This window comes from Tupaia chinensis, unplaced genomic scaffold (genome assembly GCF_000334495.1).
Source record: "Tupaia chinensis unplaced genomic scaffold, TupChi_1.0 Scaffold000708_1, whole genome shotgun sequence".
NCBI classification, from domain to species: domain Eukaryota; kingdom Metazoa; phylum Chordata; class Mammalia; order Scandentia; family Tupaiidae; genus Tupaia; species Tupaia belangeri.
In genome coordinates, this window is record NW_006160231.1 from 1,569,356 (window position 1) to 1,595,671 (window position 26,316).

The window sequence follows — 26,316 nt, forward strand, 5'->3', positions numbered from 1 at the left end:
GGAGAACGGAGGAGAAGGGATTGTGGCGTGGCCATCTCCCCTGCGGGGTGATTTCTCACTTTCTGTCTCTCTGTCTCTGTCTGGCGAACGTACACATCCTATAGCAAAAACCTTTAAAAAAAATTTTTTTTTTTTTACTTGGAAGAGGAAGAAAAGGCAAGTGAGAGTGCCACTAATGAAGAGGAGGAAGAGGATGAAAAAAGTGAAGAACCATCAGACCTTGGCAGAAGTAAAGATGAGATTAGTGATGATGAAGATGACTTACTAAATAACACAAAGTTTAAACTTCTGAAGTTGACAAGCAGCAGCATAGACCCTGGTCTGAGTATCAAGCAGTTGGGTGGTTTATATATTAATTTCAGTGCAGACAAACTACAGTTTGAGAAGAGAACCCTAACACAGATCAAGGAGAAAAGGAAAAATGTGCTTCTGCAGAAAACCATCATTACCCCTGATTTTGAAAAAAAAAAAAAAAGTACTGTGTCCCACCATATAGGGAATCAAAGTATAAACTTCAGAAAAAAATAATGCAGAAAGGAGTGACAAAAAACAGCCAGTGATGGCCGGTTCGGTATGAAAGCTCCAGAATTGACAGATGAACTGAAAAACGATCTCAAAGCATTGACGATGAGAGCAACAGTGGACCCAAAGAGGTTTTATAAGAAAAATGATAGAGATGACTTCGCCAAGTCCTTCCAGATTGGAGCCATTGTTGATAACCCAGCTGACTTCTACCATTCGTGAGTTCCCAAGAAGCAAAGGAAAAGAACTATTGTGGAAGAACTGCAGGCTGATTCCGAGTTCAGAAGATACAACCGAAGGAAGTATACAGAGATCATGGCTGAAAAAGCAGCAAACGCAGCAGGAAAAAAATTTCAAAAGAAAAGTTTCACAATTAAGATTCACCAAGCAAACCATAATATTTTATATGTCCTGGTTACTAAAATTGTTTTGAAAACTAACACCATCACAAAAATTAATACAGACTGGCCCTGTTTTTATAGGATTTCTGTTTGGAAGAAGTTGATTTGAGAGTCAGTTACATGCCCTTTAGAATAAAAATAGATGTGTGGGGACCACCAGAAAAAAAAATAAATAAAAAAAGGCAGACCAGATCATACAGAAAATCAAATCTCAGATATAGAAGACAGAATTGCTGGACTAGTAAAATTCACCATGAAGACTAAGAAAATAGCCCCCAAAATGAGAATAATATAGGAAATACTAGATAGCATTAAATGCCCAAACATCTGGATAATCAGTATCCCAGAAGGTAAAGAGACTAATAAGGGCATTGATAATCTATTCCATGAAATCCTAGAAGAAAACTTCCCAAACTTAGAGAGGCATTCAAAGATCTAGACCCAAGAAATACAAAGGACCTCAAATAGGATCAACCCAAGAAGATCTTCTCCAAGACATGTTATAGCCAGATTGACCAAAACCACAGACCACAAGATACTCAGACTGACAAGAAATGTCAAGTTACCTACAAAGGATATCCCATCAGACTAACAGCAGACCTCTCATCAAAAACAATGTGAGGAAGGAAAGAATGGGAAAATGTATTAAAAGTGTTGAGTGAAAAACAGTTTCAACCAAGAATACTATATCCAGCAAGATTATTCTTCATGTGGGAAGAGAAGACAAGAACATTCTCAGATAAATGAAACCTGAAAGAATTTACCAACACCAGACCAGTTCTGCAAGAAGTTCTGAAGGGAGTGATATCCCAGGAAAACTAAAGTCAGACACCCAGAAATAAGAGATCTAAAACAACTAAGAAAATGGCCAGCTTACTAATAGGGACAAGTCCAGAGTTGAACGTTATCTTCCAGAATTTAAACTAAAAGATCAGACCACAACAGAAGATAAAGCATGTGAGTTTGAACTGGTGAAATAGAATTTTTTATGACTTTTGACTAAAACATTACTGATCGTCTATGCTTTGTTTTCCAGTGTTGAGTTTGTCTTCTCTTGAGTTGTGGACAGGTCTATGTACCTACTATTCAAACAGAATCCTAACCTGTTTCCTGGCTTTTGAGTTAAGCAAAATTCTCTTAACATTTTTTATATTGATTTATTAAAGCTAAAGCTACATTTCTTGAAATAAAAAAAATTTAAATACCTATTTAGTGAACACAGTAAGCTGTATAGCCTCAGCTGTGTGCTATTTTATAGTATATTCATTCTACCTGTGGTTTCATGTGTAACATTACTGATCGTCTATGCTTTGTTTTCCAGTGTTGAGTTTGTCTTCTCTTGAGTTGTGGACAGGTCTATGTACCTACTATTCAAACAGAATCCTAACCTGTTTCCTGGCTTTTGAGTTAAGCAAAATTCTCTTAACATTTTTTATATTGATTTATTAAAGCTAAAGCTACATTTCTTGAAATAAAAAAAATTTAAATACCTATTTAGTGAACACAGTAAGCTGTATAGCCTCAGCTGTGTGCTATTTTATAGTATATTCATTCTACCTGTGGTTTCATGTGTAAAGTCAACTTTTTTTTTTTTTTGGAGAGATTTTCGCTATAGGGCACATGCACTCGCCAGACAGACAGAGAGAGACATAGAGACAGAAAGCGAGAAATCACCCCCCAGAGGGGATGGTCACGCTGCAATCCCTTCTCCTCCATTCTCCTCTCAGGATCTTGGGCACGCACGCACACGCACCCGGCATGAGTTTTAAGCCACCGGGTCTGGGATGCGAACTGTGGTCGACTACGTGGGAGTCCAGCGACATAGCCATTACGCTAACTGCTGGTTCCCGTGAAGTCAACTTTTGTTCACAGATATGTATATATCAGCTGAATTTACTATTGAAAGTGTTTAGATTAATTAGGATATTTTGTGAATCAGTACAATGTGGGAAAGAATAAAGGAATGGAAGGTAACTGCAGATTCCAGAGTCACGGTGGGAAGAGGATGGGAAATGACAGAGGGTAAGAAATAGGGGGGGAAATATATACACAAGAAACAAGAAACGGAAAATTATTTATTGATGATAACATGTTTGATTGACCCACTTTACAGTGTATTCTGGCTGGAAAATTGCATTTTGTATGCTGTGGTGATGTTCAGTGAAAGTATGTAAAATAAATAAATTAATTAAAAAAAAAAAAGAAGAAAGAGAAAGAAAAACATGCTGGGCGTGTGTGTGTGTGCCCAAAAATCCCAATAGGAGAATGGAAGAGAAAGGATTGCAACAAAAGTATGGCCATCCTCCCCCACCCCCCTCATGCTGGGGGGGCAGGGTGATTTCTCTCTCTCTCTGTCCATCTCTGTCTTTCTCTCTTTAAAATGCTCTAGCAAGTGCACACGCCACATAACAAAGAAAAAAAGGAAATTGGTTATAATTAAATTACAATTAATTAAATTTGATACTACAGCCTTTTGCAAATAGGATATCAGCATTTTCATTTTTAGGGTCCTAATCTATAAATGGGGATAACTATGTTTTTAGAAGTATCTGAGGCTTATTGTAAGGGTTTAATTAATTAAGTGTTGAGAACAGGGTTTGACTTAGTACACATCACTATTATATTTTTGGTTAAGCTAATTCAAAACTGGGACCAGCAGTTGGCATAATGGCTATGTCGCTGGACTCCCATGTAGTCAGCTGTAGTTCAAGTCCTGGACCCAGTGGCTTAAACTCACGTCGGGTGTGTGTGCATGTGTGCCCAAGATCCTGAGAGGAAACCTGGGGGGTGATTTCTCATTTTCTGTCTCTCTGTCTTTTTCCATCTTTCTGGTGAGCACACGTGCCCTATAGAAAAAAAACTCTTAAAAAAAAAGAGAATTCAAAACCAACTACAGGAAACAAAAGAGAAAGAAAGGTCTGAGTAGAAGATATAAATTTGGGAGTCATTAGGATATAGGATGTCAGCGAGATACTAAACAAAAAAGACACTGAATATATTTCCCCTTACCTGTAAAAATGCAGTTGTACCTCAGAAGCCAAAATACTTCTGTTTTGTTTTGTTTTGTTTTGTTTTGTTTTGAGAATTTACTGTCTGATAGATAACTTCAAGTATAACTCTTGGCATTGAAAATACATTTTTTTTTTTTTTTGGTTTGAGCCAAAATATACAAAAATAGAAAAAATGTTCTTGAAATTTTACCCTCATTCCCTGAGATGTCAGCATTTTTTCAATATCCTTTGAGACAGCTCTCTATATTGCATAGCTTTTTTTCTTTTTCATTGCCAGACAGTCTGTGGTTGTGAGAGAGGGTTGGAGGAGAGGAGGGGAGAGAGAGAGAGAGAGAAAGAACTCCTAGATGGGATGTGGTCATGTCACAGCCATCGTTCTTCATTTCTCCATCCCTTCAAGATTTCGGACACACCCACCCACCCCATGTGTTTATCAGGCTGCTAGGACTTGGGTTCAAACCACAGTCGGCCATAGGGGATCCAGCTTCCCATGCACAGGGCTCCACTGTGCATCACGGGGCTGGCCCTTTATTGTGTGGTTTTCAAAGAGAATGTTTTGAGATGTGTAAGTTAGGAAATAATTGTAAATACTTATGTTAGATATCTTACTAACATTTCTAATATAATTTTTTTCTGACTTGATGGGAATCAGGAAGAAGAGAGAATTCTTGGGGAGGAAGTAGTTTGATTATTGAATTGTTTTCTCCTTTTTCCCCATCACTGCGTTTTTATTGTAGCTTTATTTGCAAAAATCAGGGTAGTAGTTATGTGAAATTAGTATTCCTTTCACTGCTCCTTCCCAAATTAGAGGCAGTAGGGACAGGAAACATTGTGAGCTTGAACAGGAAGGATAATACCAGGCCCGTAACTTAATTCTACAGTTATTGTGATATTATGCCAAAGGTTTAAAGATTTTTTTAAAGACCTATAGTATTCCAGCCACTATTATAAAATAGTGTATTACTATGAGGGCACTTCAAAAAGTTCATGGAAAAATGGGATTAAAATATGGCTTTTTTTTTTTGTCAAAGAAATTTTGAAATCCATGCAGTTTTTTTCATACTGCACATTTTCTGTGAATTTTTTGAAGGTCTCCTTTGTGTGTTCTAGGAAAAATAGCAAAAACCTAGTAATGCTAGAGCCAGCAGGTAGCATAGTGGTTAAGGTGTTGGACTTCCACATGGCCCGCTGCAGCTTGAGTCCTGGACCCGGCATCTTCCTCTCTGTTTTTCTGTTTCTCTCTGTTTGTGTCTCTTTCTGGTGAGCACACATGTCCTATAGCAAATTCTAAAGTAATAATAAATAATTTTTTAAAAAAGCAGTAATGCCTCTACTGAATTTTCCCTGACATTCTGATCTTTCCCCATTCACTTTTTTGTTTTGTTTTGTTTAAGAATTATTTTATTTAATTTATTTATTTTTGATTTGACCAGAGAAATGGAGAAGGAAAGTGAGATAGCGAGCCGCCAGGTCCAAGATTCAAACCACAGTCAGGCATATGGGAGCCCCGTGCTCTCAACCACCATGCCACCTGCCAGCTCCAGCCCCATTCACTTTTTTTTAGAGAGAGATTTTTTGCTATAAGGCACATGTGCAAGCCAGAGAGACAGAAAGCGAGAAATCACCCTGCCCTTACCCCCAGAAGGGATGGCCACGCTGCAATCCCTTCTCCTCCCATCTCCTCTTGGGATCCTGGGTACTCACGCACTTGCGCCCAGCATGAGCTTCAAGCTGCTGGACCTGGGACTGGAACTTCGGCCGACTACATCCAGCAATGTAACCGTTACGCCATCTGCTGGTCCCCATTCACTTTTGTGTGCCCTTCATCACACCAGTATATTCCATAGAAACTCAGCTTGTGAAATGTTACACCGTTTTTGTGCCCTAGCAATAGTTTTTGAGAGTAAGATTGATGACTAGGCTAACATTCCAGAGCAGTATTTATTGTTCTTTCACCTTGTGAGAGTGAGTGAGAGAGGCGCCAGGGGCGAGACTAGGGGTGCGGCTGGATTGGGGGAATGGCCTGTTTCCACTGGACGCCACTGCTATTTCCACTGTCGTTCATGACTATTGATTTTTAGTGGTTTAAGGTTAGTTTCATAACCAACTGGAATGGACAGGTTTCCCATAAGCCTTTCACAGAAAATCTGAACTACCTTTCCTTGGTGAAAACAGATTATTTTAGAAATTCTGAAACAGTATAAAAATAGTAAATGTTTTATTATTCTTAGTTAAGAGGAATTAAATATAGGCAAAGATTTTCACTTCAGCATGAAATACTCAGTTTTTTGACAGACTTAAAAGTGGGCTCATCTCTTACGGCTCAAAGCTGTCCGTATCAAGGGTACATTTTTTTAAATTGGGTAAATATGTGAAGGTTTTCTGTGTATAAATGACCCTGTAAATATATGACAAATATATTTAAACTCGATCTTTCCTTAAATGGCCGAGGGAGTGGAGGAAAGGCTTGCATTTTGTGCAGTGTATCGAACTCTCGGGGAGTTCACAGTGCCAAGACAGATACTGGGCATGCCCTCCAGCAGATCATGGGAAAGTAGTTTCTGTTTGAGAGTTCCAGCTAGGCGCTCCAGAACTGGCAGGGCAGTTCCAGCAAGGCCACTCACCCATTACAGCTTCAAAGGAAAGAAAAAAACACACAAACAGGGAAAAAACGATGCCTTTGTGTAAACATTAACCTGTCTCCTTTCAAGTGACTCTTTTAATTTTTTTCTTAATATTAAAGGAGCACTCAAACTGGCTTTGCTATTTCAAATAAAAAATAATACATTTAATTAATTCGAAAGTTAAGTTTATGCCTTTGTGCTTTAGCATACCCCGTCTGGATTGGCAAGCTCTCCAGTGCTTAGGAAGATGGCTTCCCACTGCCTCTCCCGTAAAGTAGACAGAATCCTGGCAGGAATTCCTTGAGTGTTTGGGAAGTGTTTTCCTTGACAGTTATATCATTGAAGCTGTATAAACTTGCCCTTACATGACACTGACTAGGCAAATATTACTGGAGTTACATGATGACTTGGAGTATTGTCATTCTGTAAACGTCTCGTGTGCGATCTAAATACACAATGAAATACTGACTTGAGAAAATACCCAGAGCAGCTATCATCCCCAGGCTGGCAGTTTATTTAGTCCCACATCTTTAAACTGATATTTTATCTAAGGTTCACGGTGGCACACATGGTGCCTTATAAAATAAGAGTGAACTGAATGGAATTTCAGATCCTTGCTGTCGGAGCTGTGTGCGAGTTTGCCCGGCTTCTGTCAGAGGTCCTGTATTATTTGGTACTTCCTGTCTCTCCTGTTCTGGGACCACTGTAGAGATGGCAGAATACTCGCTATCTACCTTTGGGCAAAGAGGAGCTTTTTAAAGATGTTGGGTGATATTGGTTAGATAGGAAATAGTTATAAAATACGTATGAAGCTTATGATAACGTTAGGAGGACATGTGTGTACCTGTAGCCAGTTCAGGAAGGCAGTATTACCGTTACCTCTGATCTCTCTGTGCTCCTCTCTGACCCGCACTTACCTTCCTTTTTGTGCGAATAATTCTCTTGTTTTTTTCAGTGGTTTTATAACATAAATTTCTTTTTTAATTTATTTTTTAAATCATTGTTTATTTAATCTTAATTATTTATTCATTTATTTTTTAATTTGATCAGAGAGAGAGACACAGAGAGAGAGAAACAAAGTGAGAAAGCAAGCCGCCAGGTCCGGGACTCGAACCATGGTCAGCCACGTGGGAATGTCCAGCGCCTCAACCATCACACCACCTGCTGGTCCCCATTATAACATATATTTCTATTCCTCAACAGTATATTGATTAGTTGTGAATGTTTATGAACTTTATAAAAATGGGATCATATTCTATGTCCTTGTCTAGGACATGCTTTTTAAACTCAGCATTACAGCCTTAGGATTATCAATGTCGGTGCGTATATCTATTGCTTATTAGTTGTCAGTGCTGTAGCATATTGCATGATGAGTATTCTAGGATTTATTAGCAGGTGAGTTGATCGGTGGACATCTGGACTGCTTCAGTTTCCACTTACTATGAACACTGCTCATATATCTCTTCCTGTATATGTATGCACTGCACATGTGCAGTAACATCTGTATTAATGTTTCCCAACCCTTTCCATTCCGTGGCATACATAGAAAGTGACAGACGAGATCTGTACAACGCATTGGGTTACACAAATGAAGCCGTGTCCCTGGCCTGGGAGCATCTGCCTCGCTGCACAGCTGAGGGCCATGTGTGGGTGTACCTGGACCCGTCACTGCACACTAGAATGCCTCAGCACCCTCTGGGGAGCTCTGCTAAGGCAGGTACCGAGAGTTTGCTGGGTGTTGGCACATGCACTTCGGTCCTGCTAGGTCATTCCAAATTGCATGGTGGTATTAATTACTCCACTGCACTGACATCCAGAGTGCTTGTGTCAATTCACATTCCCTAAATATGTATTTAAAACGTAAAGGGAAACATTGAGAATTCTACCAACCTTGGAATTATGAAGGGCAAGTAGGAAAAGAAACCGTTTTATGATTCCCTAGATATCAATTCAGTTCTGGTTTCTTAAAACACAGTGATGTCAAGACTCCTCGGAAACGTGACGCTAGAGAGTTGCAGGCACTAGGCTATGGTAAGAATTGGCAGCAGGCTCCCGCAGTTGTCACTGGTTGTGAAGGCCACAGCCTGGCTGAATGAATTACTTATGCGCGCTGTAATTCTGCCTTCCAGGTTCAGTATTGCATTAGCTTTTTGTTTCTTATCCCTAAGAGAGACTTTCAGATGACGAATACAAGATGGTGCAATGGAAGCTTTTTGCTAAGTAAGTAACTTCGAGTTTCTAAACCCAAACATTCTGAAAAGAAGCTGGCTTGATTATTCTTTAAAAAAATTTTTTGAACAGTAAAGATCTTTAATTATGAGAATTACATTAGCTAAATGAATGATGATATTGACTTCTCTCTGTTCAAATGACACCAGATAAGACAATCAATTTTAGAAAAATCACCAGCGTAGTTTTCCCATGACATTTTCAAGAGGCTCCGGTACATGATTTACAGTCACTGCTCCAATGCTTTCTCACACAGAAGATTCCAAACTCTTTACAGGGTGGGAGTATTGCCGGTGGCTTGCAGACTGAAGCTGTTTAAAATTAGATGGGAAATATCAGAGTCGGGCTTTCAAGTCCTTGTGTAGCCTGGTTTATGACAATCTCAACTGAAGTATTTTCATACGTGGCAGAGAATTACAGATGAAAAACACATTTCCAGTTTCCTTGTGTACTATACTTTGTGCGTAAGTCAGGGTTTTAGTTGTTTTCAGTAAGTAAGAATCTGAAGCGCAGTCACCAAGTCTTGTATTCACACCTATAGTATGTGACTGTATATATGCATATATGTGTCTATGTGTATATATACATGCACACACAAATATCGAGTGTTAAATATTTATTATAATTTGCCACTTAAGGCCATGGTTGATAAAGTTCTTAAAATTATCTTAAATTTTATTTATTTTTTAGAATTATTTTATTTGACTCTATTTATTCACTTATTTCATATTAATTTAACCAGAGAGCAAGAGTGAGAGAGAGAAAGTGAGAAAGCAAGCCACCAGTTCTGGGATTTGAACTCTTTAACTGCCGCACCACCTGCTGGCCCCAAGTATCTTGAATTTTAATACAAGCACACATTTCAGCATAGCTGACCATTATCTCATATAAAAACTTCTCAGATGTGAATGCGAAGCCCTAGAAATAGGAAGGTGGCCCTCTAGAAAGACATTCTATTGATATGATTGAAATTTCAGAGTTTGTTTTAAAAATCCCTGTAAATTTTACATCCTTTTCTCTGTTTCAGAAAGCTGATAAGATATATGTGCTTTTTTTTTATTACCAGAGGGCACATGCGCTAACCAGAGAGCTAGAGAGAGAGGAAGAGGGAGGAATCAACCCCCAGTGGAGCGAGGCTGTATTGCAGTCCCTTTTCCTTCATGTCTTCATCGCGTCAGGGTTTGGGGCGCGCGTGTCTGTGTACCTGACAATGTTTTCAAGCACTGGGACAGGGTTTCAAACTGTTTAAACTGTGGGATCCAGCTCCCTTCATCACCAGGTTCCCATGCCAGCCCAAAGTAGGTACTAAATACACATCTATCCTGTGGCTTCGAATACCCCAGTTTGAGAATCATGGTAATTCATGGAATCCTGTTTTCCAAAGTTCTGGAGATCAGACGTGCATTCTCGTAAGAAAACGTTGCCTTCTGTATTGTGGGTTCCATGAAGGCCCCACTGAAAGTGAAAGGTCGCTCAAGTGTCCTGTTGTGATCTCCCGTTCGGCCTCCAGCCAGCCGTCCGGTGGTCTGTACGTCCTTGTTTCTGCAGTGAAACTCTTCTTAGTGAAACTCTTCTTAGACCTCCCTCTTTCTTGGTCTCTGGGAAGTGCACTACCCTGCCAGCCCTTCGCCTTCCTCTCCTGTCGTCTTTGCTCCTGCTCCCTTCCCATTTTTATGTCCCCTGGCTCACTTCCAGCCTCTCCTTCCTCTGTTACCTTTCTCAAATGTCTCGGTCTGTTCTCTCACTTGAACGCTCTCTTCAATATCCAGATGCCTTTTGAACAGTTCAGCTAGGACCTTTAGGGTCGCGTCACACTTGGCATTGACAGACTCACACAGGCACCCCCAGAGTCTGGCACGGCACCTGCCACAGAGGGTACCAGCAGACACTGGTTACGTGAACGAAGAGATGACTCTCATTCTTCTTCCTCTCTAGTTTTCTCTTGGTCCCTGGTATCACTGTTCTGCTTTCTCTCTACTATTGCAATATTTTTATTTTTATGCTCTTGAAATGTATCCTACATCTGATTGTTTTCATGATCTTTATCCTAATGTAGGCCCTTTTCACCTCTGGCCAGGATTACTCCCAGCTTCCTATCTGGCATTGTTAGTTCTAGTCTTTCCTCTTTCCAAGCCATCTTGCCTGTTCTTGTCCTAATAACTTTTAAAATGTCTTTTTTATTTTAGTCAACTTTTTTGTTTGTAGAATTTAAAATTTTGCAGTGAGACAGTACTTAAAGTTTTCACAAAACTTTCACCCAATTTTTCCTGGGTGAAACACATATAAGTTAACATCTTGTATAACCATGGATCACTTGTCAAAATCGACAAATTAACATCAATAGGTAACTATATGTTAAAATCAAAACTTTATTTGGTTTTCACCAGTTTTTCCACTACAGTAGTTTTTCTCATTTATTTTTTTAAAATTTTGGCAGAGGGCATGTACACTCACCGAAGAGAGACACACACACATATACACATGGGAGAAGGGGGGGCGGGAAGGGCTCAAGGAAAAAGTGAGAAAGCCCCCGCCCCAATGGAGAATGTCATGCTGCAATCCATTCTCCAGTTCTTCTTTCTTTCAGAATTTTCGGATGTGCACACACACATGCCTGCCATGTTTCTCAAACTACTGGATCCAGGACTTGAACTACATGGTTGACTGTGTGGTATCCACTCCCTTAACTCCCAGGCCACAAGCTGGCCCAGGTTATTCTATTCCAGTATCCAGTCCAGTATCCCACATTGCTTTTTCTAAATCTATTTTTAAGTAGGTCTAGCTTTTGGTAAAATTCAAAAAGGGCAGAAAGATACCCATGTCTCTGTTCCACTTCTGATCCCCAGCAGCCTCATCCCTGTCCTAGAGAAGCACTGTTTCTGGTTTCTTGATATCTTTCCAGAGAGATTCTCTGTCTCTCACACAGAGATAATTATAAATGTACTAATACGTACCTTGCCTTTTTTTTTAAACATATTTTAATCATTCTTTTTTTCCTTATTTCTTCTAGGAGAGAGAGAAAGTCAGAGACAGACACTTCCAACAGGGCCTTTATGTCACGGTCCTCCGCCAGCCGGGATCATGGGCATGCACGGCTGCCCAGCATGTGCAGGGAGACCTGTCCTGTGGTCTCAGCATTGGAGGGTGTTACTTTACTGCTGTGCCACTCTGGCCGATGCTTCATCAGTAACAAAGTTGCTTTTAACCCCAGCCCCTTTTAGATACCTGTACTGCAACTTAATTTACCAATTCCCTCCTGATCCACATGTTCTGCAAACAGTGCTGCCATGAATAATTGTATACTTACACTATTTTATGTTTGTGAATGTTCAGGATTCATAATTTGATTGGCCATTTGCTCTTTAGATTCTGCCAGTCGCCTTCTGCATCGTGGTCACCCCCAGTTTGCCAGAACTTCTCAGCAACCGCCACTGCTCTGACTGGCTTCTCTCCTCCCCAGGCACACGCGCTCACTCCTTCCTCCACACATTCTTGTAGTGTTCTCTTTCCTTTCTTCTCCACTCGTCTCTGCTCTTGAGACAGAGATCAGTGCCGCTTCCTACAGTTGGGTAAAACTTCCTTTTAACCTTAAGGAAACTTTAAAAATAAATAATCAACTGATAGTTTGCAAGCTCTTAAAAAAGGAAATGATAATCACCAGGAGCTAGCACCAAATTATATTTTTTTTAAAAAATGCACAAATTATATCCTCATTTCCAGTAGAGTTCTAGTAGATCATTGTGCTATCGACATATCTTTATTAGGGCATTTTATTCTCCTTTGAAGAGCTTAAAAAAAGAACAAAAAAAGTAAGCTATAGGTAGTTTTTAGCTAATTGAACATGTGTGCCCAATATTGAATCCTAGATCTGTTGTTAAACTGAAGGTCTCTGATAACAAATTTCAGAACTGGTTTTTTTTGGTTGTTGTTGTTTTGTTTTGTTTGTTTTAGTTTATTTCATGAGAGAGAAAGAGACAAACACCCTCAATAAGGCCTCACACCACATTCACTCCTCCCACCTCCAGCCAGGATCCTGGGTATGCGTGCGGGCCCGGCACGTACAGGTCTGCCCCCAGCACTGCAGAGCAGTGCACAACTGCGGTGCGCTTGACTGGGCCCAGAACTCGTTCTTGGACCTGACCGTTCAGTGTCCACTTACCAGCAAGTGGACTGAAATGATGGGAATAATGCAGAGGTGTTCGACTGAAAAGGCTCCTTTGTGTGACAGAGGACAGAGGTATTGTTCCAAATGATCCTAACAGTTTGGAAGGATGACTAAAGCCAGTAAGGTAAATTTAAGAGGGTTGAATGTAAAACCCTATGTTTTAGCTCCAAAATTAGTTGAGAAGAGAATGGGGTGGGGGGGTTCTCTTATAAGGACATGTTGTCACATCTAGGGCGCACCTAGTAAGCCGGAGTTTCATTTTGCATCCCTCGTTTAATCACACCAGCCAAGACTTTTCCCCAAGTATGGACGCACTCAGGTTCTAGAGATCTGACATGGGTGTTCTGGGGGCACCGTTCAGGCCTTCACAGAGGGGAACTTGCAGCTTTCATTTGCCTGGTCTTGCGCCCTCCCGCCCTCACAGACTCCTGCCTCAGCTCGGGCTACCTCCAGCTGCAGGTTTGGTTTCAGGGGATGAACGGGGGTGGTGGGACTAAGCGCTTGAAGGGTAAGGAAGGCTTGTCCTGGGTCAGGCTGGTTGTGAAGGGGCTTATGGAACTCAATGCAGGGCTGTGGGGTGGGTCAGCTTTCTGCCAGATCATGCATTCATGTCAGTCAGTCTGTCCTTTGGCTGCTGAAAACACCCGTGGCATCTCAGTGCATCAAATCCAAACACTCCCCCTGGGAACGGAGCCCCTGCCTACCTTTTGGACCTCAAATCTGGTCCTTAGTCTCTGCTTCAGCCACACTGGCCACCTTCCTCCTGGCTTTTGAGCAAGCCAAGCTCATTCTTGCCTCCTAACCTTTACGCTGGCTGTTCCTTTGCCTGAGACACTGTTCCTTTTACTTAGTTCATACCTGCTGCTGCTTTGTCTCTCAGCTCAGACATTCCCCTCTTTAGTGAGTGCCGGATCTGGAGTCCCTCCAGCACCTCTGGTCTGCTAGCATCACAACACTCGTCCCCCTGAAATGCCCTAGAACGTCAGTCCTGGGAGAACCGCACCTGGCAGGGGGCAGGTGCTCACTTTCAACTTCAGAGAAAAGTGGGAGCCCTACCCCACAAAACCCAGCTAGGATCAGCTCAAGCCCTTCCCACATGTACCAGAAACCCCAACCCCTGCCACATCCCCAGGATTTTTGCAAACACTGCAGTGGCTCGTATTCGTCAGACCACCTCTGCCCTAGAGCTTCTGCTTTCTCCTTCATTATTGCCGTTTCACGTGAGTCCAGGCACGAATCGCAGGCTCTTCCTTAGGTCTCAGAAGAAAATGTGCCCGTCTACAGTACCAGCTGACGGTTATTGAGCACTCATGGTGTCCTGGGCACAGGTCTGAGCACGTTGCAGCACTGTATCGCTCACCCTCAAAACCCTTGCAGGCCAGTGGAATGCCATGCCCATTTTACAAGTGAGGCAGCTGAAGCGCAGGGAGCTAGAGGATTTATGTAAGACCACCCAGAGAGGAAGGAACAGAGCCAGGACACACTCAGGAAACCTGTGAGTGTTGGATCCCAACACGGGAAAGAAGAATGAGGATAGAGTCGGGTGCTAGGCTTGATGTATCTCCCTTGACAAAGATTTCAAAGTCAACTAAGTTAGAATATAATGCATGGAACACCTAGAACAACCTTGAGTTGCATTTATGAAAGTGTAGTGTTGGGATTAATAAATTTGATAGTTTCATACATTTCTTTTTGGAGTGTTCTATTTAGTCCTGGGTATTATGTTTTAAAGGGGACATTTTGAGATTAAAGTACCTCTATTAGTTTTCTTTGGCTTCCATAACAATTTTCCACAGATACTTTGGCTTAAAACAATTCAAATCTCACGGGAACCAGCAGTTAGCGTAATGGCTATGTCACTGGACTCCCACGCAGTCGACTGCGGTTCACGTCCCGGACCCGGTGGCTTAAAACTCACGCCGGGTGCGTGTGCATGCATGCCCACCGTGACTCTGGAATCTGCAGTTACCTTCCATTCCTTTATTCTTTCCCACATTGTACTGATTCACAAAATATCCTAATTAATCTAAACACTTTCAATAGTAAATTCAGCTGATATATACCTATCTGTGAACAAAAGTTGACTTTACGGGAACCAGCAGTTAGCGTAATGGCTATGTCGCTGGACTCCCACGTAGTCGACCGCGGTTCGCGTCCCGGACCTGGTGGCTTAAAACTCACGCCAGGTACGTGTGCATGCGTGCCCAAGATCCTGAGAGGAGAATGGAGGAGAAGGGATTGCGGCGTGACCATCCCCCCTGGGGGTGATTTCTCGCTTTCTGTCTCTATGTCTCTCTCTCTCTGTTACCCGAGAGACCACTGCATATGGCACATGCCCTATAGCAAAAAACCTCTCCAAAAAAACCCAATTCAAATCTTAGGACCAGCAGTTGGCATAATGGCTATGTCGCTGAACTCCCATGTGGTCGACCGCTGTTTAAGTCCCAGACCCAGTGGCTTAAACTCATGCCAGGTGCATGTGCATGCGTACCCAAAATCCCAAGAGGAGAATGGAGAAGTGATTGCAGCTTGGCCATCCCCCCTGGGGAGGGGGGTGATTTCTTGCTTTCTGTCTGTCTCTAGTGAACACACGTGCCCTATAGCAAAAAAAAAAAAAAGAAAAGAAATCTAGGGCCAGCAGGTGGTGTACTGGTTATGTCACTGGACTCCCACATGGTCAACCACGGTTCGAGTCCTGGACCTGGTGTCTTGAAACTCACACTGGACATGGGTGTGTGTGTCCCCAAGATCCTGGGAGGAGAATGGAAGAGGAGGGATTGCGGCATGGCCATCCTCCCTGGGGGTTGAGTCCTCACTTTCCCTCTTATTGTCTGTCTCTCTCTGGCGAATGCTCATACCATAAGGCAAAAATCTATTAAAAACAAAACAAACAAAAAACCCCAAACCTATTATTTTATAGTTCTGTAGGTCAGAGTCCAGCATGGGTCTCCCTAGACTAAAACCAAAGTGTCACCAGGATTGAGTCTCTCTTTGGAAGCTCCAGAGGACAATCCATTTGCTTGCCTTTTCCAGAGACCACCCGTCTTCCCCGGATTGTAGCCTCTTCCTTCATCTTTTAAAACCGGCAAGACCTAATCAAGTTCTCGTATGGCATTTCTCTGACCACAGCTGGGAAAGTTCCCCAGCTTTTAAAGGTGTATGTGATTAGATTGGACCCATCCGAATCATCTCCCCCCCAAGGTCCTTAAGCTTAATCGCATCTACACAATCTCTTCTGTCATCGAAAGTAGCATGCTCACAGGTTCTGGGAGGGATTATTCTGCCTACCACGGTGCATGTTGCAGAGTCTCACCAGGATAGCAAAGGGGTCAGATCGTGTTTGGAAAACTGGAGTAAGGATTGAAGATGACCCTCAAAACTTCCTGGGAGAGAATAAGATGTTTATAGAGTACGTAAGTACACAAGTAGCTCAAGGCAAAGAAGCTTAGTGATTAGTGATGCTGGAAGGGATGGAGCGGCATAACATTTTACCTTGCAAAGAATGGGATTGGCGACCCAAGTTGTCACTGCGTTAGATCGGCAGATGGCTGAAGGTTAGGAAGCACTGTTACCAAGATCCCCTCGTTGTTTCTTTCACGGGTGAGAGTCCAGGAGAGTGGAGAGATGGAGGGCTGCAGTGGAAGGGCAGCTTTCTGGCCTCTCTGCCACACTTGCACGATGTATAGCTTCTGAGGAGGAAGGGACCTTTCATAAAAGGAAGAAAGCAAAATATTTGAAGCTCAGCAAACTATCCTTTTTTTTTTTTTTTTAATTTCCTTTTCCAGGAACATACTGGAAAGAAATCCCCTCTGAAACTAAAACCCAGACATCAGAGATTATGAGATTTTTCAGGCTTTCCTATAATCTTCCTTACATTTATTTTTTTTAAACATGCTTAACTGGACCTCTGCGAAGTCGCTGATAAGCGGTTATCAAGCAGGAGTGAAATGAACAAACCCTCCCACCTTGCCGGCTGGGTGGTACCTTCCAGGGTGGCGTAAACGCGGATCGGTGTGAACCTGATCCAGAAGCAGCCAGGAAGGGAGCAAAGTTTAGGCTATGAGGAAATAGCTGCCGGCAGTTTCATGCTGTCTGTCCAGACTTCAGCTTGGAGTAAGTAGTTTTTAAAAACCTCTTATGACAGTTTATTATAAAGTGGATTGTAAGAATAATTTCCACCTAAGATGAGGTCATATTGCTATCTGGCCCTGAATCGTGTTTACTAGACCTACGGAAAAGAAAGTTTCAGTGTAGCGCAAGTAGTTTTATTGTAAAACGTGGAAAGGAAAGCCAGGCGGTTTTCAGCTACTGTTGTGCTAAAACAGGTCCTGCTTGCATAAAATGGTATTTAACTTCTTATCGTAGGTGGAGGTGTTTATTTTAATAGTAGGGAAACAAAGGTAAGTTTCTGCGGCTCTGGTGCCCGGGGACTGCTTCACGCTCACCCTTCTCCCATGTTCTTCCCAGTTGCCTTTCCTTTTCCTCAGGCTCATGTTACACATCCGTGTTAGCAATATGCAGTGGTCTCTCGGGTAACTGAACTCCAGGTTTCGATATGCAAAGAAATTAAATGAGTAAGAAAAAGTAGAACTTACTGCGACGTAGCAGGATGTTGGGATCCTAGATGTAAGAGTGGCAGCCTGGGTTTTCTAAGAGGAGGAACTTAGTGAAATGGGTGGAAGTGGGGAGCGGTCTGAGAAATTGCATGCTACTTCGGAGAAATCTGTTTAGGATTTTGACATCTGTACTGAGTTTCCAGAATAAATGCCTGGTACTAGAGCATGTCAAATGGGCTTTGTATATGAAACTGGAGTTGCTGTGTTTCAGCTGTTGTAGTTCTCTGTTGAGATTAGGGTTTCGGGAACTACACATTGTTACACAAACATTGATTATATTTGAGTGCAGATAGGAGAACTTTAAGGTCGTATTTGGTGTTGGAAAGGGTGATATTTTCTATTTCTCTATCAGTGTATTAAAACATCTGCTACATGACAATTTTATAACTTTGAATATAGAAATAAAGTTTCATGCAATTAATATAATTGTTCCAAAAGCTAGCTAGTAGCCAGAAAGCTTTCAGATCGCTCGGGGGCATGCCAAGGTGAGGGACCATCATGTAGTTTACTGGGTTTCCCCTTTCCTCTATCTGCATCTCAGACCTCAGGGACGTTCAGTTTATTTCTCTACCTGCTTCTCTTTCCTCTGTACTGAGGAGCCCAGAGGATAGTAGTATTGGGCCCCCAGTGACTCTTGGATAGACGCCCAGGACACACTGTCCTCAGCAGGCCTAGGGCTGTGATGAGGTGAAAGCCTTTACTCACCCTTTCGATCGCTGAGCCTCAGTGAGTCTAAGTCCCTGGGCTGGTTAACTCCCTAAGTCAATAGCCTTTGCTGGACCAGCTTACTTGTTCAGTCATAGGTTCATGGGCATGAGTGGGGGCGGGGGAGTGAGGTCTTGGGAGAGAAGCCGTCATAGCAGGTGACACTGTTACCAGGGTAGCAGATTTGAAATATGTTAGTTTTTTTTTTTTTTTTTTGAGAGATTTTCACTGTAGGGCACGTGCGCTCGCCAGACAGACAGAGAGAGACACAGAGACAGAAAGCAAGAAATCACCCCCCAGGGGGGATGGTCACGCCGCAATCCCTTCTCCTCTATTCTCCTCTCGGGATTTTGGACACGCACGCACACGCGCCCGGCGTGAGTTTTAAGCCACCGGGTCCGGGACACGAACCGCGGTCGACTACGTGGGAGTCCAGCGACATAGCCATTATGCTAACTGCTGGTTCCCAAAATATGTTAGTTTTTTAATAACCAGGAACGCCATCCAGGGGCGTACTGGCAAAATGTGCATCGTGGCCAAGCCCTTCCGGGTTTTGTTAACCCTCTAATAGCTGTCTGTAACAGCCGAACCATCGCCCATGCCTTCCGAAGCCCGTGTGATTCCGCTTTGGGGCATGTCTTACAGCCTCGCCCACCGTGGTTCTTGGTCGCCTTGCCCAGCGACAGGTGTTTTTGCTTTTCTCAAACACATCAGGCCTTAGGGCCTTGCCACCCAGAAGACTCCCCACAGCCTCACATTGTCAGATCTCGTTTCCCTTCTTTCAGCTTTCTGTCCAAATGCCTCTTCCTCAGAGAGGTCTCCCCAGACTGCCCTAACTAAAGACCACCTTTTCACTTCCACTACTTTGTTCCTTTTTCATTTACCCTGATATACTTAAAAAAAAAAAAAAAAAAAAAGCATTACTTGATTTTTTTTTTTAAATACTTTTTTTTTTTGGAGAGATTTTTTTGCTATAGGGCGCATGCGCTCGCCAGACAGACAGACAGAGACATAGAGACAGAAAGCGAGAAATCACCCCCCAGGGGGGATGGTCACGCTGCAGTCCCTTCTCCTCCATTCTCCTCTCGGGATCTTGGGCACGCACGCACATGCGCCCGGCGTGAGTTTAAGCCACCGAGTCTGGGACTAGAACCACGGTTGACTACATGGGAGTCCAGCAACATAGCCATTACACTAACTGCTGGTCCCAGCTTAGGGATTTTTTAAATAGGTGATACATTTACATGGTTCCAAGACCAAAGCATATAAATGTATACAGTGAAAATCTGCCCACTCTAGCCAGTACCTGTCCGTTCAGTTCCTTTTCACAGTCCCGCAAAACACTACTGTTATTTTTCCATGCATCCTTCCAGAGTTTCTTGATGTATATGATATAAGAAAATATAAATGTTTAATTGGATTTGTAGTTTTCCTTTTTTTTTTTTTTTTTCAGAGGTTTTCGCTATAGGGCGCGTGCACTTGCCAGACACAGAGAGAGACAGAAAGATAGAAAGCGAGAAATCACCCCCCCAGGGGGGATGGCCACGCTGCAATCCCTTCTCCTCCATTCTCCCCTTGGGATCTTGGGCACACACGCACACACGCCCGGCGTGAGTGTAAGCCACCGGGTCCGGGACGCGAACCGCAGTTGACTACGTGGGAGTCCAGCGACATAGCCATTACGCTAACTGCTAATAGTGTTCTGAAGTTTTCATTGTAATATATGTTGAATCTCTTTTTATATCAGTACATAGACACTTAAATAACTGCACGATTGTATAGTACAAAGGTACTATTATTTATATAAGCAGTCCTTGTGATGGGCAGTTTGGTTGTTCCCATGTCTTCCTCTTGTAAATGATGCTGCAGTTCATAACTGTGTGTGTAATTTCACACATGCATGCAGAGCATCTGTACGATTAAATTCCTCTAAGTAGGTTTGACGAATCCGAAGATGTCATAGATATTGTCTAATTGCCTTTCACAGGGATTGTACTGATTCGTACTCCCCTGGCAATGCGTAAGTGTACTGTTTCCCATATCCTAATCAGTTGAGATCGTTTCTCTGGTAAGCCAGGGTTTCCTTTTGCATTCCTCGTTTAATCACACCAGCCAAGACTTTTCCCCAAGTATGGACGCACTCAGGTTCTAGAGATCTGACATGGGTGTTCTGGGGGCACCGTTCAGGCCTTCACGGAGGGGAACTTGCAGCTTTCATTCGCCTGACCTTGTCCCCTCCCGCCCTGCAGACTCCTGCCTTGACTGGGGCTACCTCCAACTGCCCATTTGGTTTTGGGAGGTGGGCAGGGTCGTGGGGCTAAGCGCTTGAAGGGCAAGGAAGGCTTATCCTGGGTCAGGCTGATTGTGAAGGGGCTTATGGAACTGAAAGCGGGACTGTGGGGGTGGACCAGACTTTTGGATTTTTGCCCATCTGACGGGTTAAAAAGTGGTCTCAGGGCCAGCAGGTGGCGTGGTGGTTAGGGCACTGGACTCCCACATGGCTGACTGTGGTTCGAGTCCCAGACCTGGTGGCTTGCTTTCTCATGTTCTCTTTCTCTCTCTCTCTGGTCAAATTAAAATATCAAATAAATAAAGATAAATAAAGTAATTATTTTAGAAAAAGAAGTAGTTTCAGCATAGTTTTTGTTTTTAAGAACTTACAACCAAATTTGCAGTAAAGTCTTTAAAAATTATTTTTATTTTTAATTGTGGTTAACACAAAACTAAAATTTATTGTCTTTTTTTTTTTAATTTGCTATAGAGCATGTGTGTTCACTAGAGAAAGGGAAAGTGAGAAAAGAGGAGAAGTGACAAATCCACCTCTTGGGGGGATGACCATGCTGCAGTCCCTTCTCCATTCTCCTCTTGGAATGTTGGGCACACATGCACACACACACGCACACACACACACACACACGCCTGGTGTGATTTTCCAGCCACCGGATCTGGGACTCAAACCATGCAGTCAGCTGTGTGGGAATACAGAACCTTAAGTTCCATGCCCTTTTTGGCTCCTGTCCTCACCTTTTTTTTTTTTTTTTTTGGAGAGATTTTCACTGTAGGGCACGTGCGCTTGCCAGACAGACAGAGAGAGACATAGAGACAGAAAGCGAGAAATCCCCCCCAGGGGGGATGGTCACGCCGCAATCCCTTCTCCTCCATTTTCCTCTCGGGATCTTGGGCACGCACGCACACGCGCCCAGCGTGAGTTTTAAGCCACCGGGTCCGGGACACGAACCGCGGTCGACTACGTGGGAGTCCAGCGACATAGCCATTATGCTAACTGCTGGTTCCCTCCTCACCTTTTTGAAGTGTTCAGTTCAGTAGCGTTAAGTATATTCACATGGTTTTCCGACAGATCCCCAGCACTTTCTGGCCATGCAAAACTGAAACTCTGCCCATTAAACAAGTCCCCACCTCCCTCCCCTCCCCGGGCCCTGACTGCTGGCCCTCAACTTTGCTTCTGTGCGTTTGGCTACATCAGTACCTGTCTGCTGTAAGTGGAATCATACTGCTTTTGTCTCTTTGTGACTGGCTTGTTTCACTTAGCACAGTGTCCCCGAGGCTTATCCATGTTGCAGATAGGACAGGATCTCCTCCCTGTTTAAGGTGAATAATACTCCGTTGTAGGTGTATACCGCCTTTTGTTTGTTCACCCACCAGTGGGTATTTAGGTTGCTTCCACCTCTTGGCTATTGTGCATATGCTTGTGTGAGCATGGCTGTACAAATAGATTTTTGAGATCCTACTTTTAGTTCTTTTGGATATCTACCCAGAAGTGGGATTGCCAGGTCACATGGTAATTCTATTTTTAACTTTTTGAGGAATTGCCCTACCATTTTGTGTAGCAGCTGACCACGTTACATAGTTTGGGTTTATATTTTTTATTATGAGAGGGACTGAACATTTCATATTTAAGAGAAACTTACCATTTTTTTCTTTTTATTTATGTTATTTATTTTTTGAGAGGTTTTTGCTATAGGGCGCATGCACTTACCAGAGAGACAGAGACAGAAAGCGAGAAATCACCCCCCCAGGGGGAAGGCCACGCCACAATCCCTTCTCCTCCTTTCTCCTCTCTGGATCTTGGGCACACATGCACACGTGCCCGGCGTGAGTTTAAGCCACCGGGTTCGGGACTTGAACTGCGGTCGACTACATGGGAGTCCAGCAACATAGCCATTACACCAAGTGCTGGTCCCACCCTTTTTTTCTAAAAATATTATTTATGTAATTTTATTTATTATTATTTTAATTTGATGAGAGAGAGAGGGAGAAAGGAAAAATGAGAAAACAAGCCCCAGGACTTGAACTGTGATCAGCCATGTGGGAGTCCAGCACCTTTAACCACTTTGCCACCTGCTGGCCCCTATTTTTTTCTTTAAACTTTTTTTTTTCCTATAGGGTATGTGTACTCACTGGAGAGATAGAGAGATAGGAAGGATGGACATGCTGTAGTCTCTTCTCTTGGGATTTTGGGCACGTGCACACACACTCCTGGCTTGAGTCCCGAGCCGCCAGGTGTGAGACTGGAAGCATGGGTGACTACATCCAGTGCCTTGACCACCACACCGCCTGCTGGCTCCGACTGCCCTTTCTTCCCCTCTGTGGCCCATTTATTATCTTTGCCCTTAGTGGGGTTTTGTTCTGTTATTAATTTGATAGTACTTTTTGTTCTTACGCCTCTGATTTTTCTAAATTTATAAGCTAGTAGTCACAGGTGAGGGTCTGGAGTAAGACGGCCTGGGTTGGAATTCTAGATCTGTTCATAGCTGTGTACTCCTGATTGGGCAAGTTATTAAACCTTACTGAGCCCCGTTTTCTTATCTGTTATATAGGAAAGACATTGGATTGTTATAAAGAGTAAATAAGATGATGTTTATTGATGTTCAGTATAAGGCCAGTATGATAAGATAAAAAAAAGGTAAGAAATGAAGGCCTAAATCTCATAAAGGAAGTAAAGTCGTCATTATTCATAAATGACATGAACGTATACATAAAAACCCTGTAGAGGGGCCAGCAGGTGGCATAGTGGTTAAGGGCTGGACTCCCACGTGGCTGACTGTGAGTCCCAGACTCAGTGGCTTGAAGCTCATGCTGGGTGCATATGCATGTGTGCCCCAAATCCCAGGAGGAGAATAGAGGAGAAGGGATTACAGTGAGGCTACCCCTCTTGGGCCCATGAATTCTTGCTTTCTGTCTCTCCAGCAAGCACATGCACCCAGTAGCAAAAATCTCTCTCAAAAAAGCAAAAACAAAACAAATCTTGTAGAATTTATTATGAACTACTTGAGGGCCAGCTGGCAGCATGGTGGTTAAGGTGGCTAGATCCAACATGGCCAACTGTGGTTCGAGTCCTGGACCTGGCGGCTTGGAAATCATGCTGGTCACATGTGCGTGTGTGTCTAAAATCTCAAGAGAAGAATGGAGGAGAAGGGACTGCAGTGTGGCCATCAGCCTGGGGAGCGATTTCTCACTTTCCCTCTAACCGTCTCTATCTCTGTCTCTCTCTTTCATGAACTCATGTGCCCTGTAACCAAAACCTAAAAAGAAAAAAAAGGAATAAATCTTAAAAGAGCACAAACCCTCTATACTGACGATTCTAGAACATTGCTAAGAAACATTTAAGAAGCTTGAAGTAAAAGTGTAACATACATATACCTTGGTTGTGATTACAGAACTCAGTGTTGCAGGCTAGCCTGGCGGTGCTGCAGCACTGTGCTACTCATGCGATGCTGGATCCAAACAGAAAATTCTGAGTTCAGTTCTCTGGCCAACCTTTATATGCCAAAGCATGCCCACGACCCTGACTGGCTGGAAGTTGTGGGGGGAGGGGCTGCTGTGTAGCAGAAGAGTACTGGTACCTGAGATTCTGTTGAATGTGTTTGTCTCTCTCTGTGTGTCTCTGTCTCTTGCTCTTGAAAGAAAGAAATTAAAAAAAAAAAAACTCAAAATTAAGATGCTAATTCTCCCTAAATCAGCCCATAGATCTGATGCAGGGGGCTATCTCAACGGCCTGGTATTTAAGGGAAACTGATCCCGCATGACTGACTTCACTGTTCAAATCTCGACCCTGGCAACTTGAAAAACACACCGGGCAAGTGTGCATGCACGCCCATAATCCCAACGGGACGGAGAAATGGAGCAAGAGGGACTGTGGCATGACCACTAGGGGGCACTTTCTCCCTTTCCTTCTCTCTCTCTTTCACTAACATGTGTGCGCTCTGGCCAAAAATTTTTTTAAAAAAATTCCAGCAGGTCTTTTTGAAGATGATGACAAGCTGATTATAAAATGTACATGGAAATGCAAAGGCTATAGAATAAATAATTTTGAAAAGGAACAACAGGGTGGATGATTTATAATACATGATTTTAAGATTTAACCATAAAGCAGCAACAATCAAGACACTGTGGCATTGCCATAAGGATATACAGATCAATCAGTGGCTCCGAATAATGCAACCAGACATCAACCCATGCATAGAAGGTCCATTGATATTTGATCAAGGTGGCAAATCAGTTCATTGAGAAAAGGATTCTTTTTTTTTCTTTTTACTTATTACTGAAAAAAATGGATTTTCTTGTGGGGGAAAGAAATCTTCAACCCTCTCTCCATACTCAAAAATAGACATAGATCATAGATCTAAACATAGAACTAGGAAGCTAGAAAAATATCTTTGCCATCTTGAGGGATGCAAAGATTTCTTGAACAAAATACTAAAAATGTTAACCATAAGGATAAGTTAAATCAAGTGAGCTTAGGGTACTTATTGTAGGATTCCTCAGGACCTTTAATACATTAACTTTTTAAAGGTTTTTCCCATGGGCACATGTGCTCACTAGAGAGAGAGAGACAGTGAGAGAAAACGTGAGAAATCACCCATGGTGGGATGGCCACACTGCAGCCCCCTCCTCTCCGTTCTCCCCCTGGGATTTTGGGCACACGTGCACGCCTGCACACACACACACGCACACACGCCTGGTGTGACCCTCAAGCTGCTGGTCTGAATCGTGGTTGGCCATGTGGGAGTCCAGTGCCTCAATCCCTATGCCACCTGCTGGCCCTAGTATATTAATATTTTTAGTAGGTTGCTAAAGTGTTTGACCACAGAATTCTTTTTTCATCTGGAGTGCTGAACTAAGAGGCGGGAAAGAATAGAATATATTTGGAGACCTGTCATTATGGTTCTCTTCTCAAAACACACTGATTTTTGTTTTAGAGAGATTTTGCTATAGAGCATGTGTGCTTGCTGGACAAACAGAGAGACAGCAAGAAATTGTTCCCCCCGGGGGATGGCCACATTGCAATCCCTTCTCCTCTCTTCTCCTCTTGGTATTTTGGGCACACGTGCGCATGTGCCTGGTGTGTTTTAAGCCACTAGGTTTGAGACTGGAACCATGTGTGGTTGACTAGATGGGAACCATTGCGCCATCTGCTGGTCCCAAAATATACGGTTTGTGAGAACTGTAATGAGCTACCTCCTCGGTGCAAACTCAGGTAATTAGGTCTACTTCCTTCCAACAACTGGAGTAAAGAAATCACAGTTGTGCCCAGAGCACTGTGATTGCACCCTGCCCTACACTCACAGGCCTACCATCCGATGCTGAATTTATAACTGCTGTCAGGATTCTAGAAGAGCGGCACACAGGGTTGGGACTCCCCACAAGGAGGGGCAGAGTGACTGGCAGTGCAGGCCGTTCTACGTTTTCCCTGCAGCCTGCTCTGCCCTGCCGGCTCGGTCCAGCAGGCCCCAGGTTGGTACCCGTTGCTGGCATAACTCCTGTACTGTTCTAGTTCCCAGCCGAAGGCCTCCAGACAGTCATCGATATATGCAGCCTGGACTTCCCTGGCATGGTGGTCTCGACTCAGTCCTGGGACCTAATCAGATGGCTCAACCTGCCGTTGCTGCCCCTGAACTGAAGTTTTGAGGAACACGATTTGTCACGTGAGCAGTAGGAGAGGAACCGGAAGGGAAGTAGAATGAAACCAAAGCCCAGCTTCGCCTTCACTAGAACTTGGCCCAAGGCTCCTCCTGCTCAGGG

At 43.2% G+C, this 26,316-nt stretch overlaps 1 protein-coding gene, 1 long non-coding RNA gene and 1 pseudogene across 2 annotated transcripts in view; 2 read left to right on the plus strand and 1 right to left on the minus strand.

Annotated features, from left to right (window-relative positions):
* MAP3K13 (mitogen-activated protein kinase kinase kinase 13) overlaps positions 1–26,316 on the plus strand; it is a gene marked incomplete in the record, with an annotated part of 209,405 nt that overhangs the window by 22,316 nt on the left and 160,773 nt on the right.
* On the plus strand, positions 118–1,074 carry LOC106736232 (deoxynucleotidyltransferase terminal-interacting protein 2 pseudogene; annotated as a pseudogene).
* LOC114010085 (uncharacterized) lies at positions 11,800–16,892 on the minus strand. Its single transcript, XR_003551473.1, has 3 exons — positions 16,827–16,892; positions 16,445–16,657; positions 11,800–12,346 (listed from the first exon to the last, which is right to left on the minus strand). It is a non-coding gene; the product is annotated as an uncharacterized LOC114010085 (long non-coding RNA).